We start from the raw sequence: 13,960 nt of genomic DNA, 5'->3' as shown, positions 1-13,960 counted from the left end.
TCCATCGCACGCTGCATTGGTCATGGCATTATGCGGGAGGAATCCTTAAAGATTTTACAACCTCTCGAACAGCTGACCAGCTCTCTCCATATCATGACAGTCAGTTTTTGGCTTTCTCTACTTAGGTTCTCGTCCGGAAGAACTAGACACAATCGTAGTAGTTCTCCCTGTGCCGCCTTAACCGATATAGCGGAACGTAAGGCAGCAAAACATGGGAGCCGGGAAAACCCAACATTTGACCAAAGACATGATTCAGAGCTGATGCATATAATGCTATAAGTTCGGGGTGCCGAACTTCCATGAAGGTGTTCGGACTTTATTGCCGTATTATGGGTAAAACGAAGCCCCTGGCATATTTAAGGCATATCGCGGTGTACAGATGCCACTTAACAAAAGAATTTCAACAGGAAATAACAGTAGATAAGCGTTGTATAAATCCACATGTTGTATTTGAATAGTACGTCGACGTGTGTGAGTACAGGTAATGTGATAAAAAAGAAATATGACTGTGGAACCTGCTGAGACCAGGGGGAAGAAGTTGTGTGCGGATCCGGAGTATAGTCGGATGGTCATCGCGGGGGATATCTAAGGATTCCCTTATGCGTTCAAGCTGCTTCCATATCGCTAGTCCTGATCTGCGCAAAGTTGAACCTGCAAACAAAATGTAAGAAATGCTTGTGTGCCGCAGAGCGGTTGAGCTGCGGTATGTGGCCTGTCCTGGCCTTCGCTGGAGTGTTTAATTGAGCTCTGGATGAGCCGGGCTATCCTGTCGCGAAGTAGTTCGAAGTCATTTGGTGGTGTACGGGAATCGGGCCGTCGACTCAAGGTTCGGTTGGAAGGTGCCACTTGTAGCTCATGCTGTTAAAGCAATGGTATACTCCTTGGTGCCGAGGGGAAGTTCGGCCTTGCCATTAACCGTGATGATGCCGCGCAGACCGGGCATCTTGAGCTTACGGTAGGCATAATGTGGTACCACGTTGAATCGAGCGAACGCGGTTCGTCCGAGTAGTGCCTGATAATCACTGCGAAAGGGGACGATGTCGAAGATTAACTCTTCGACACTGTAATTGTCTGGTGATCCGAAGACTACCTCAAGGGCGATGGAGCCTGTACAGCTGGCCTCCATACCTGGTATAATACCTCTGAAGGTGGTTTTAGTGGGGTTGATCACCTAATGATCGATGCCCATCTTGCGCACTGTGTCCTGGTAAAGCAGGTTTAGACTGCTCCCTCCGTCCATAAGGACTCGTGTGAGGTGGAACCCGTCAATTATTCGGTCGAGGACTAGTGCGGCTGGATTGCCCTGATTGGTGTTAATCGGACGATCCGTGCGGTTGAAGGTGATCGGCCCTAGTTTATATTGTGAGACGACTGGTTCCGTTAAGTCGACATCCCTAAGGGTGTGCGTCCGGTCCGGCTTGGGAGTGTAGGTGTCGTTTACCACGTTCACCGTTTGGATTTGCGAGGGAAGTTTCTTTTGCCCTCCTATATTCGGTGATCTAGGCTCCTCGTCGCCATCGTCGCTTTGAGACCCCTTATCTTTGTTTTTGGCACCTGACCTGCCGGCTTGTTTGAAGACCCAGCATTCTCTATTGGTATGATTGGCTGGTGTTCCTGGGGTGCCATGAATTTGGCATGGGCGATAGAGTATGCGGTCCAGACTGGACGGACCCGAATTGTCATTTTGAGTGGCCCATTCCGCTGACTGGACTTAGAGCCCCTAAATCCGGCATTGGCTGCCGTATCTTCGGTGTTTCCACCATTTTTGCGGTGCTTGTGTTTGTTGCGTCGGGGTTTGCTGTTGCTATCTCTGGCTTCTGATGTGCCAGGGTTGTTTGCTGTGTTGTTGCTACGGGCCAACCAGCTATCTTCGCTCGCACAAAAGCGGGTCATGAGTGTCATGAGGGCTGCCATGGATTTTGGCTTCTCTTGGCCGAGATGTCGGGCGAGCCACTCGTCATGGATGTTATGTTTAAAGGCCGCTAGGGCTTCGGCATCCGGACAGTCGATAATTTGGTTCTTTTTCATTAGGAACCGAGTCCAGAATTTCCTGGCTGACTCTCCAGGCTGCTGTGTTATGTGACTTAAATCGTCAGCATCTGGTGGCCGCACATAAGTGCCTTGGAAGTTGTCCAGGAATGCGTCTGCCAGGTTCTCCCAGCTTCCGATGGAGTTTGCCAGCAAGCTATTCAGCCAATGCCGAGCCGGCCCCTTGAGTTTTAGTGGGAGATACTTGATGGTGTGTAGATCATCCCCGTGGGCCATGTGAATGTGGAGGAAGAAATCCCCTATCCATACCGCGGGGTCTGTAGTGTCGTCATATGATTCAATGTTCACGGGTTTAAAGCCTTCTGGGAATTCATGATCCATTACTTCATCAGTGAAGCATAGGGGGTGTGCGGCGCCTCTGTGCCTGGCTATATCATGACGCAGTTCATACGAGTCTTATCTGCTGTGTTCGGCCCGGCCGGATTTGCTTTTAGTATATCCGGCGTGACGGTTGTCGTCACGCGTTGGGGCGCGCCCCATGATCCGTACACCGATCTTTCATGTCCTAATTTGTTTTGTAATACTTCTCGCAGGTCCTGCATGTTACCCCGGGCCTTGGTATTTTTGTTTGACTGGCGACGGGGTGCGGGCTGGACTTCGGGCTGATATGCCGCTTTGTCTCGGCCACGAGGTGGCCGGTCAGACGCATCATACGCTGGTAGTGTAGGCTTTAATGCTTCCTCCTCGAGTCAGGGTAGCAACATGCGCTTTGGGTAACTTTTGGTTGGGCGCTCGTGTTCGTATTCCTCGGCTGCCAGCACCTCAGTCCATCTATCCGCTAGCAGATCTTGATCAGCTTGAAGCTGCTGTTGCTTTTTCTTCAGGCTTTCTGCTGTGGCTATAAGCCGGCGCTTGAAGTGCTCCTGCTCGACGGGATCCTCGCGCGCGATAAATTCTTCTTCACCGAGGCTCACCTCGTCATCGGAGAGGGGCATGTAATTGTCATCCTCTGATTCTCCGTCTACCGCCTGTTCCTTAGGGCTAGCTTGCCCATCCTCCCGCTCGAAGCCTGGCTGGAGGGGATTGTCTTCGTCTTCGGCACTATCCGCAGCGTTATTGTTTCTTGTGCCGGTATCGCTGCTTTTCCTATGGCGGGGCTTAGAGTGGCGCCGATGACGCCAGTGCTTAGATTGCTTCTCAAGGGGATTATCCTCTGTTGCCTTATTGCCATCGCTTTTGTTTGTGGGTGTCCACCATGTATATATCATATGATAAGGTGGCCGTCCAGCGCCCTGTGGGTGGTGATTCCTGTTCTTCTCCTGCATCGTCGTCCATACCGTCGATGTCTTTGGAGCCAAAATCAAGCATGTCGGTTAAGTCATCGACAGTGGCTATTAAGTGGGTGGTGGGTGGGGAATGAATTTCTTCGTCGTCCGCTTCCCACTCAAGCCGGACATAGTTCGGCCAAGGGTATCCTAACAAGGAGAGACCTCAATGAATTTAGCACGTCGCCCAAGGGCGAGTGCTGAAAGATATCCGCGGAGGTAAACTCCATGATCGGTGCCCAATCAGATTTGATAGGCATGGACGCAGGCTGTTCGGAGCCTGTGGCCGGGATGAATCCAAGGGTCCGGCAACACAGGTCTCATAGGAGGTGAAGTCAGTATTCGACTCTATCACCGCTGAGTGTGCGGCCTCTGTGGCGGGGTCCATCCAGCCGTCCTCGGACGGCGCGATCTGCTCCAGATCGAGGGCCGGAGTAGCCACAGGTGTCATCTCCTGAACACCGTCCGGCGGCAGAGCTAAGTCATGCTCGGCGTGACTGTGCGGCGCACCTGACATGGGCTTGAATCCCTCGAAGATCAAGTCTCCGCGGATGTCAGTAGTATAGTTCGAGCTTCCAAACCTAACCTGATGGACAGGGGAGTAGCTCTCGATCTGCTCCAGATGGCCAAGCGAGTTGGCCCACAGTACGAAGCTGCCGAATACGAAGATCTGTCCAGGGAGGAAAACCTCACCCTGGATCGCATCGTTGCCGATGATCGAAGGAGCCATCAAACCTTATGGTGATGACACAGTGGAACTATCAATGAAAGCACCAATGTCGGTGTCAAAACCGGCGGATCTTAGGTAGGGGGTCCCGAACTATGCGTCTAAGGCAGATGGTAACAGGAGGCGGGGGACACAATGTTTACCCAGGTTCGGGCCCTCTCGATGGAGGTAATGCCCTACTTCCTGCTTGATTGATCATGATGATATGAGTATTACAAGAGTTGATCTACCACGAGATTGTAGAGGCTAAACCCTAGAAGCTAGCCTATGATTATGATTGTTGTTGTCCTATGGACTAAACCCTCCGGTTTATATAGACACCGAAGGGGGCTAGGGTTACACAGAGTCGGTTACAAGGGAGGGGATCTACATATCCGAATTGCCAAGCTTGCCTTCCACGCAAAGGAGAGTCCCACACGGACACGGGACAAAGTCTGCAATCTCGTATCTTCATAGTCCAACAGTCTGGCCAAAGTATATAGTCCGGCACTTTGAGGACCCCCTAATCTAGGACTCCCTCACCAAGTTATTCTAGATGATTCCATCATACCTACCCATATGTGGTATTACCCTGCCGTCCTAAGTAAATTTGCATGTGCCACCTCTGAAAACTTCAAATAAATATCCTTTTGTGTGCCTGGATCATTCATATGGAACAACAGGAGGTGGTCGGTATCTTCCATGCTAAGCGGGTTGTTCTCAGGTCGAGTGTTTATTCACTTGCCATCGCACGAGAAAAGCGCGGTAATAGGGATGCCCAGCCCCAAACTGCAAACATAAAAAGCTTACAAATAATCAAACAAAAACTCCCACTAGAGTGAAAACCTTTACTTTATCGCTTGGGAACCACCACTGGCGTGCTTAGCATGGAAGATATTGATAACTGATGGTCGTGAAGTAAAGAAGAAGGGTGCACGCCTCAAAATATCATTTACCTCTGTTTTAAAAACTTGAGCTCTGTCACCTCTACAAATCACTGCTTCCCTCTGTGAAGAGACTATCTATTTACTTTTATATTGTGCCATCACCTTCTAAAATAAGCGCAGAACCTGAGAGCACTGCTGTCATGCTTATGCATTGTGTGTAGCTAATGTTGGGTGCATCATGATTGGATCTTTTTCTACCATGAATTACAATGTTTAGTCGTTGCTTGAACTTTGGAGGTGCTCTGCATTTATGTTTTGCGGTCTCAGAAAGGGCTAGCGAGATACCACTATTGTCATATTATATCATGGTTGTTTTGACAACGTGTTGCCGTTTGAGATATCTTATTATTGCTCGCTAGCTGATTATGTTATTGATATGAGTTAATATAATCTTTAAGAGTCATTGTTGACATGGTTAGTTATAATGTTGGCTAAAAACCTGGGTGCTGTTTAAGCTTATTTATGCAAACAAGAGCAAAAGAGTTCAAAAAAGTTTTTCTTTTTCACTTTCAGTTTATCAACTGAATTGCTTGAGGACAAGCAAAGGTTTAAGCTTGGGGGAGTTGATACGTCTCCAATGTATCTACTTTTCCTAACGCTTTTCCTCTTGTTTTGGACTCTAATTTGCTTGATTTGGATGAAACTAACCCCAGTCTGATGCTGTTTTCAGCAGAACTACCATGGTGCTGTTTTCGTGCAGAAATAAAAGTTCTCGGAATGGAACAAAACTTTGTGAGGATTTTTTATACAATAACAGAGAATTTTTGGAGCCAAGAGTCACCTAAGGGGGGCACCTGGGTGGGCACAACCCACCAGGGCGTGCCTCCCCCCCCCAAGCGCGCCCACGTGGGTTGTCCCCACCTAGTGGCCCCGCAAACCCTGAAACCGATGCTATAAAATCCTATTTTTCCAGAAAAAAATCAGGGAGAAAGAATTATCGCGATCCACGAGACGGAGCCGCCACCACCTCCCGTTCTTCATCGAGAGGCCAGATATGGATCTGTTTGGGGCTCCGAAGAGGGGGATCTCCATTCTTCGTCATCACCAACCCTTCTCCATGGCCAATTCCATGATGCTCCCCACCGAGAGTGAGTAATTCCTTTGTAGGCTCGCTAGTCGGTGACGAGTTGGATGAGATTCATCATGTAATCTAGTTAGTTTTGCTGGGGCTTGATCCCTAGTATCCACTATGTTCTGAGATTGATGTTGCTATGACTTTGCCATGCTTAATGCTTGTCACTTCGGGCCTGGGTGCCATGATTTCAGATCTTAACCGTTTATGTTATCACCATTATATCCATGTTCTAGATCCGATCTTGCAAGTTATAGTCACCTACTACGTGTTATGATCCGGCAACCCCGGAGTGACAATAGTCGGGACCACTCCCGATGATGACCGTAGTTTGAGGATTTCATGTATTCACCGTGTGTTAATGCTTTGTTCCGGTTCTCTATTAAAAGGAGGCCTTAATATCCCTTAGTTTCCAATTGGACCCCGCTGCCACATGAGGGTAGGACAAAAGATGTCATGCAAGTTCTTTCCATAAGCACGTATGACTATTTATGGAATGCATGCCTACATTATATTTATGAACTGGAGCTAGTGCCATATCGCCCTTGGTTATGACCGTCACATGATGAATATCATCCAAAAAATTACCGATCCAATGCCTACAAATTTATCTTATATTGTTCTTGCTAAGTTACCACTGTTATCGTTACTGTTGCACTTGCTAGAAAACTATTGCTATCACTGTTACCGTTACTATTACTGCTATCACTATTGTCAAAACTATCATATTACTTTGCTACTGATCATGTTGCTGCAGATAATTTATCTCCAGGTGTGGTTGAATTGACAACTCAGCTGCTAATAAATTCAAATATTCTTTGTCTCCCCTTGTGTTGAATCTATAAATTTGGGTTGAATACTCTACCCTCGAAAACTATTGCAATCCCCTATACTTGTGTGTTATCAATCATAAATCCACACTTCATCGAATCTCGACAAACACACCGCAAAAGAAGATTACATCGGATACATCTCCAAGATCATCGAGGAGAACATGGTATTGATAATGAAAGAGAGAGAAGAACCCATCTAGCTACTAGCTATGGACCCTTAGGTTTGAGGTAAACTACTCATGCTTCATCTGCAGGGCAATATAGTTGATGTAGATGCCCTACGTGATCGAACCCCCTCTGGCAGGATGCCCGAAAAGGCCCCAAGATGGGATCTCACGGGAACAGAAGGTTGCGGCAGTGGAAAAGTGTTTTCGTGGATGCTTCTGGTAGTTTGGGAATATATGTGAATATATAGGAGGAAGATCTAGGTCAGGGGGTCACCAAGGGGCCTTCCACCCTTGTGGCCGCCTGGTGGCTCTTCTGACTTGCACTCCATGTCTCCTGGGTGTCTTCTGGTCCAAGAAAAATCATCGCGGAGGTTTTATTCCATTCGGACTCTGTTTGGTATTCCTTTTCTGCGAAACTCAAAAACAAGGAAAAAACAAAAACTGGCACTGGGCTCTAGGTTAATAGGTTAGTCCCAGAAACAATATAGAATAGCATATTAATGCATATAAAACATCTAAAACAGATAATATAAAAGCATGGAACGATCAAAAATTATAGATACATTGGAGACGTATCAAGCATCCCCAACTTTAATTCCTGCTCGTCCTTGAGTAGGTAAATGATAAAAACAGAATTTTTTATGTGGAATGCTACCTAACATATTTATCCATGTAATTTTCTTTATTGTGACATGAATGTTCAGATCCATAAGATTCAAAACAAAAGTTTAATATTGACATAAAAACAATAATACTTCAAGCATACTAACAAGGCAATTATGTCTTCTCAAAATAACATGGCCAAAGAAAGCTTATCCCTACAAAATCATATAGTCTGGCTATGCTCCATCTTCATCACACAAAATATTCAAATCATGCACAACCCCGATGACAAGCCAAGGAATTGTTTCATACTTTTATTCTCAAACTTTTTCAACTTCCACGCAATACATGAGCGTGAGCCATGGACATAGCACTATAGGTGGAATAGAATATGGTGGTTGTGGAGGAGACAAAAAAGAAGGAGATAGTCTCACATCAACTAGGCGTATCAACGGGCTATGTAGATTCCCATCAATAGATATCAATGTGAGTGAGTAGGGATTGCCATGCAACGGATGCACTAGAGCTATAAGTTTATGAAAGCTCAAAAACAAAACTAAGTGGGTGTGCATCCAACTTGCGTGCTCATGAAGACCTAGGGCAATTTGAGGAAGCCCATCATTGGAATATACAAGCCAATTTCTATAATGAAAAATTCCCACTAGTATATGAAAGTGACGACATAGGAGACTCTCTATCATGAAGATCATGGCGCTACTTTGAAGCACAAGTGTGGAAAAAGGATAGTAACATTGCCCCTTCTCTCTTTTTCTCTTTTTATTGCTTCTTTAGCCTTCCTTTTTTTTCTCACATGGGGCAATGCTCTAATAATGAAGGTCATCACACTTTTATTTACTTACAACTCAAGAAATACAACTCAATACTTAGAACAAAATATGACTATATGAATGCCTCTGGTGGTGTACCGGGTTGTGCAATGACTCAAGAGCGACATGTATGAGAGAATTATGAGCGGTGGCTTTGCCACAAATACAATGTCAACTACATGATCATGCAAAGCAATATGACAATGATGTAACATGTCATAATAAAATGGAACAGTGGAAAGTTACATGCCAACATATCCCAGATTGGCTATGGAAATGTCATAATAGGTATGGTGGCTGTTTTGAGGAAGGTATATGGTGGGTGTATGGTACCGGCGAAAGTTGTGCGGTACTAGAGAGGCTAGCAATGGTGGAAGGGTGAGAGTGCATACAATCCATGGACTCAACATTAGTCATAAAGAACTCACATACTTATTGCAAAAATCTATAAGTCATCAAAACAAAGTACTACATGCATGCTCCTAGGGGGATAGATTGGTAGGAAAAGACCATCGCTCGTCCCCGACCGCCACTCATAAGGAAGACAATCAAACAGTATCTCATGCTCCAACTTCGTTACATAATGGTTCACCATACGTGCATGCTACGGGACTCACAAACCTTAACACAAGTATTTCTCAAACTCACAATTACTCACTAGCATGACTAATATCACCATCTTTATATCTCAAAACAATCATAAGGAATCAAACTTCTCATAGGATTCAATGCACTTTATATGAATTTTTTTTATTACATTGATACATCTCCAACGTATCTATAATTTTTGATTGCTCCATGCTATATTATCTACTGTTTTGAATGTTTATGGGCTTTATTATACACTTTTATATCATTTTTGGGACTAACCTATTAACCCAGAGCCCAGTGCCAGTTTCTGTTTTTACCTTGTCTTAGGGTTTCGAAGAAAAGGAAAATCAAACGGAGTCCAATTGACCTGAAACTTCACGGAACTCATTTTTGGAAGGAAAGAAGAGCAGAAGACTTGGAGTGCACGTCGGGGGACCTACGAGGAGGCCACGAGGCAGGGGGCGCGCCCACCCCCTGGGCGCGCCCTCCACCCTCGTGGCCCCCTGACGTACTTCTTCCACCTATATATCTCCATATACCCTAAAAACATCCGAGGACACATTAGATCGAGAGTTTCGCCGCCAGAAGCCTCCGTAGCCACCGAAAGCCAATCTAGACCCGTTCTGGCACCCTGGCGGAGAGGGAATCCTTCTCCGGTGGCCATCTTCATCATCCCGGTTCTCTCCATGACGAGGAGGGAGTAGTTCTCCCTCGGGGCTGAGGGTATGTACCAGTAGCTATGTGTTTGATCTCTATCTCTCTCTCGTGTTCTTGATTTGGCACGATCTTGATGTATCGCGAGCTTTGCTATTATAGTTGGATCTTATGTTTCTCCTCCCCCTCTACTCTCTTGTAATGGATTGAGTTTCCCCTTTGAAGTAATCTTATCGGATTGAGTCTTTAAAGATTTGAGAACACTTGATGTATGTCTTGCCGTGGATATCTGTGGTGACAATGGGATATCACGTGATTCACTTGATGTATGTTTTGGTGATCAACTTGCGGGTTCCGCCCATGAACCTATGCATAGGGGTTGGCACACGTTTTCGTCGTGATGCTCTGGTAGAAACTTTGGGGCACTCTTTGAGGTCCTTTGTGTTGTTGAATAGATGAATCTGAGATTGTGTGATGCATATCGTATAATCATACCCACGGATACTTGAGGTGACATTGGAGTATCTAGGTGAAATTAGGGTTTTGATTGATTTGTGTCTTAAGGTATTATTCTAGTACGAACTCTAGGGCTGTTTGTGACACTTATAGGAATAGCCCAACGGATTGATTGGAAAGAATAACTTTGAGGTGGTTTCGTACCCTAGCATAATCTCTTCGTTCGTTCTCCGCTATTAGTGACTTTGGAGTGACTCTTTGTTGCATGTTGAGGGATAGTTATGTGATCCAATTATGTTAGTATTGTTGAGAGGACTTGCACTAGTGAAAGTATGAACCCTAGGCCTTGTTTCCTAGCATTGCAATACCGTTTGTGCTCACTTTTATCATTAGTTACCTTGCTGTTTTTATAATTTCAGATTACAAATACCTTTATCTACTATCCATACCACTTGTATCACCATCTCTTTGCCGAACTAGTGCACCTATACAATTTACCATTGTATTGGGTGTGTTGGGGACACAAGAGACTCTTTGTTATTTGGTTGCAGGGTTGCTTGAGAGAGACCATCTTCATCCTACGCCTCCCACGGATTGATAAACCTTAGGTAATCCACTTGAGGGAAATTTGCTACTTCCCTACAAACCTCTGCACTTGGAGGCCAAACAATGTCTACAAGAAGAAGGTTGTGTAGTAGACATCAAGCTCTTTTCTGGTGCCGTTGCCGGGGAGGTGAGTGCTTGGAGGTATATCTTTAGATCTTGCAATCGAGTCTTTGAGTTTCTTGTTTTATCACTAGTTTAGTTTATAAAAGAAAACTATAAAAAATGGAATTGAGTTTGTCTCATACGCTTCACCTTTTTAAGATCTTTCGTGAGTATGATGGAAAGGAAAATTGTGCCAAAGTTTTAGAAGAAGAATGCATTAAAATGTTTGGCACTAAATCTTTGAATGATGAGCATGATTGCAATGTTGTTAGTACGAATTCTTTGAATATCCATGATACTAATGATGATTGCACTAGTTATGATGAAATGCCTCCTATAAACATGTTAATTTTTGTGGAGTGCATTGGGTTTGTAAGTACACACCAAATAGGGAAGATAGATATTGCAAGAGGCATAAGTACATAGAAACCAAATTGTTGCAAGAAGAGCTAGATGAATGTGCTGAAAATTTAATTTTTCTTAGCCCTACTTGTGAACTTTGCAATGAACATGATCATTTTAGTACCCAATGCAAATTGTTTCATGATCGTATTGTGTCCAAAAATTGTGATGACTTGATTTCCCTTGCACATCATAATGAACTTAGTTTGCTCTTGGCTTATGAAGAAATTAAACCTATATTCCAAAATTTGCCCTTGATAAAGTTCTTCATTTTGATCTAGAGAAAATTTATATGTATTGTGTGGTGAATTGCATTGAAAATCCTTATATTTCCAATTACATAAAGAAAAGAAACACAAATAGAGGATGAAGAGAATACTAACAAAAGGGAAGAGACTTCCCAATATCCTCCTATTATTTCTTATGATGAATTAGGTAACAAGGAGGAGCCTTCTATTCAACCAATCTCATTAATAAGGAGCTCCAAAAAGAGGATTGAACCCACACATGAGGTGAGGAAGAAGAAAAGAAAAAGGAAGAGAGGTAAGCAGGTATCTCTCCCAAATAAGGTTGCTCCTATTATTGTTGTGCCTCATGAACATGAAGATGATACACTTGATGATGATCTCATTATGCCTATTTCTTGTTGTGATGATTATTATTGAGAAGATAATGATACTTCTTATGATCTTAAAAGTCTTTTTGGCACTTGCTTGGAAGAATATGATAATTGCTATACTATTGGTGCTATCCATAATATTAATGATGAGAGTGATTATGCTTATGATACGAAAAGGCCCAAGCTTGGGGATGCTATGTTTGATGAAGATGATGTTTTTGAGAATATATTTGCTGCAATTAATGTTTGTCCCAAGCTTGGGGATGCTACATTTAATGAAGATGATATTTTTAGTCTCCCAAGTTTTGATATGCAAATTTATAATGATGATAGCATGCCTCGTACCTATGATGATTATTGTGATGATACTTATGCTATAAAAAGTAGTGATTATATTTATAAAACTTTTCATGATTATGATTACCCCTTCTCTGAACATTACTCTTCTAATGTGGAAACAATTTATAGTATTCGAGTCTCTTATGATACTCCCACTATTCCGATTGAGAAGAATTTTGCTTGTGTGGAGAATAATAAAATTTCTATGCTTGTAGATCATGAAAAGAATGCTTTAGGTGCTGGTTATATTGTTGAATTCATTCATGATGCTACTGAAAATTATTTTGAGGGAGGAACATATGCTTGTAGGAATTACAATAATATCAAGTTTCCTCTCTATGTGCTTAAAGTTTTGAAGCTATGCTTGTTTTACCTTCCTATGCAAGTTGATTCTTGTTCCCATAAGTTGTTTGCTCACAAAATCCCTATTCATAGGAAGTATGATAGACTTAAATGTGCTAGTCATATTCTTCATGATGCTCTCTTTGTGTTACAATTCTTATCCTTTATGTGAGCATCGTTGAAATCATCATGCCTAGCTAGGGGCGTTAAACGATAGCGCTTGTTGGGAGGCAACCCAATTTTATTTTTATTCCTTGATTTTTTCTCCTGTTTAGTAATAAATAATTCATATAGCCTCAGTTTAGATGTGGTTTTATGTTTTAATTAGTGTTTGTGCCAAGTATAACCTTTGGGAAGACTTGGGGAAAAGTCTTGTTGATCTTGCTGTAAAAAACAGAAACTTTAGCGCTCACGAGAATTGCTGCCATTTTTATTTGCAGAGTGCTATTTAGTTAATTATTTCTGCATATGATTAATAGATAAATTACTCAGGTCCAGCAATTTATTTGAGAATTTTATGAGTTTCATAAGTATACGTTTGATCCAGATTACTACAGACTGTTCTGTTTTGACAGATTCTGTTTTTCGTGTGTTGTTTGCTTATTTTGATGAATCTATGGCTAGTAAAATAGTTTATAAACCATAGAGAAGTTGTAATAAAGTAGTTTTAACACAATATAAATAAAGAATGAGTTCATTACAGTACCTTGAAGTGGTGTTTTGTTTTCTTTCGCTAACGGAGCTCATGAGTTTTCTACTTTAAGTTTTGTGTTGTGAAGTTCTCAAGTTTTGGGTAAGGATTCGATGGACTATGGAATAAGTAGTGGAAAGATCCTAAGCTTGGGGATTCCCAAGGCACCCCAAGGTAATATTCAATGATAGCCAAGAGCCTAAGCTTGGGGATGCCCCGGAAGGCATCCCCTCTTTCGTCTTCGTTCATCGGTAACTTTACTTGGAGCTATATTTTTATTTACCACATGATATGTGTTTTGCTTGGAGCATCAATTTATTTTGTTAGGATTTGCTTGCTGTTATTTATAATAATGTTTTGCATCTTTATTTCAATAAAAGTGGCATTGATAGCCTTTACTATGCCTATGTTACAAGTATACATGTTGCTGTTTGAAAACAGAAAGTTTACCGCTGTTGCAATAATTCCCTAGAAAAGTCAGAACGTGATAAAATGTTGAAACCTTCTGCATATTAAGATCTGATAAATTTACTACAGTGGGAATTTTATTTCATAATTTTTGGAGCTAGGGAATTATAGATGTTGCTGCATTCTTTACAGACTGTCCTGTTTAGGCAGATTGCTGCTATGTTTGCATTGTTTGCATATGTTTGCTTCTTTAATGACTCTATTTGAGGATAGGACTATTA

This window comes from Triticum dicoccoides, chromosome 6A (genome assembly GCF_002162155.2).
Source record: "Triticum dicoccoides isolate Atlit2015 ecotype Zavitan chromosome 6A, WEW_v2.0, whole genome shotgun sequence".
NCBI classification, from domain to species: domain Eukaryota; kingdom Viridiplantae; phylum Streptophyta; class Magnoliopsida; order Poales; family Poaceae; genus Triticum; species Triticum dicoccoides.
This window is presented reverse-complemented; position numbering follows the sequence as displayed.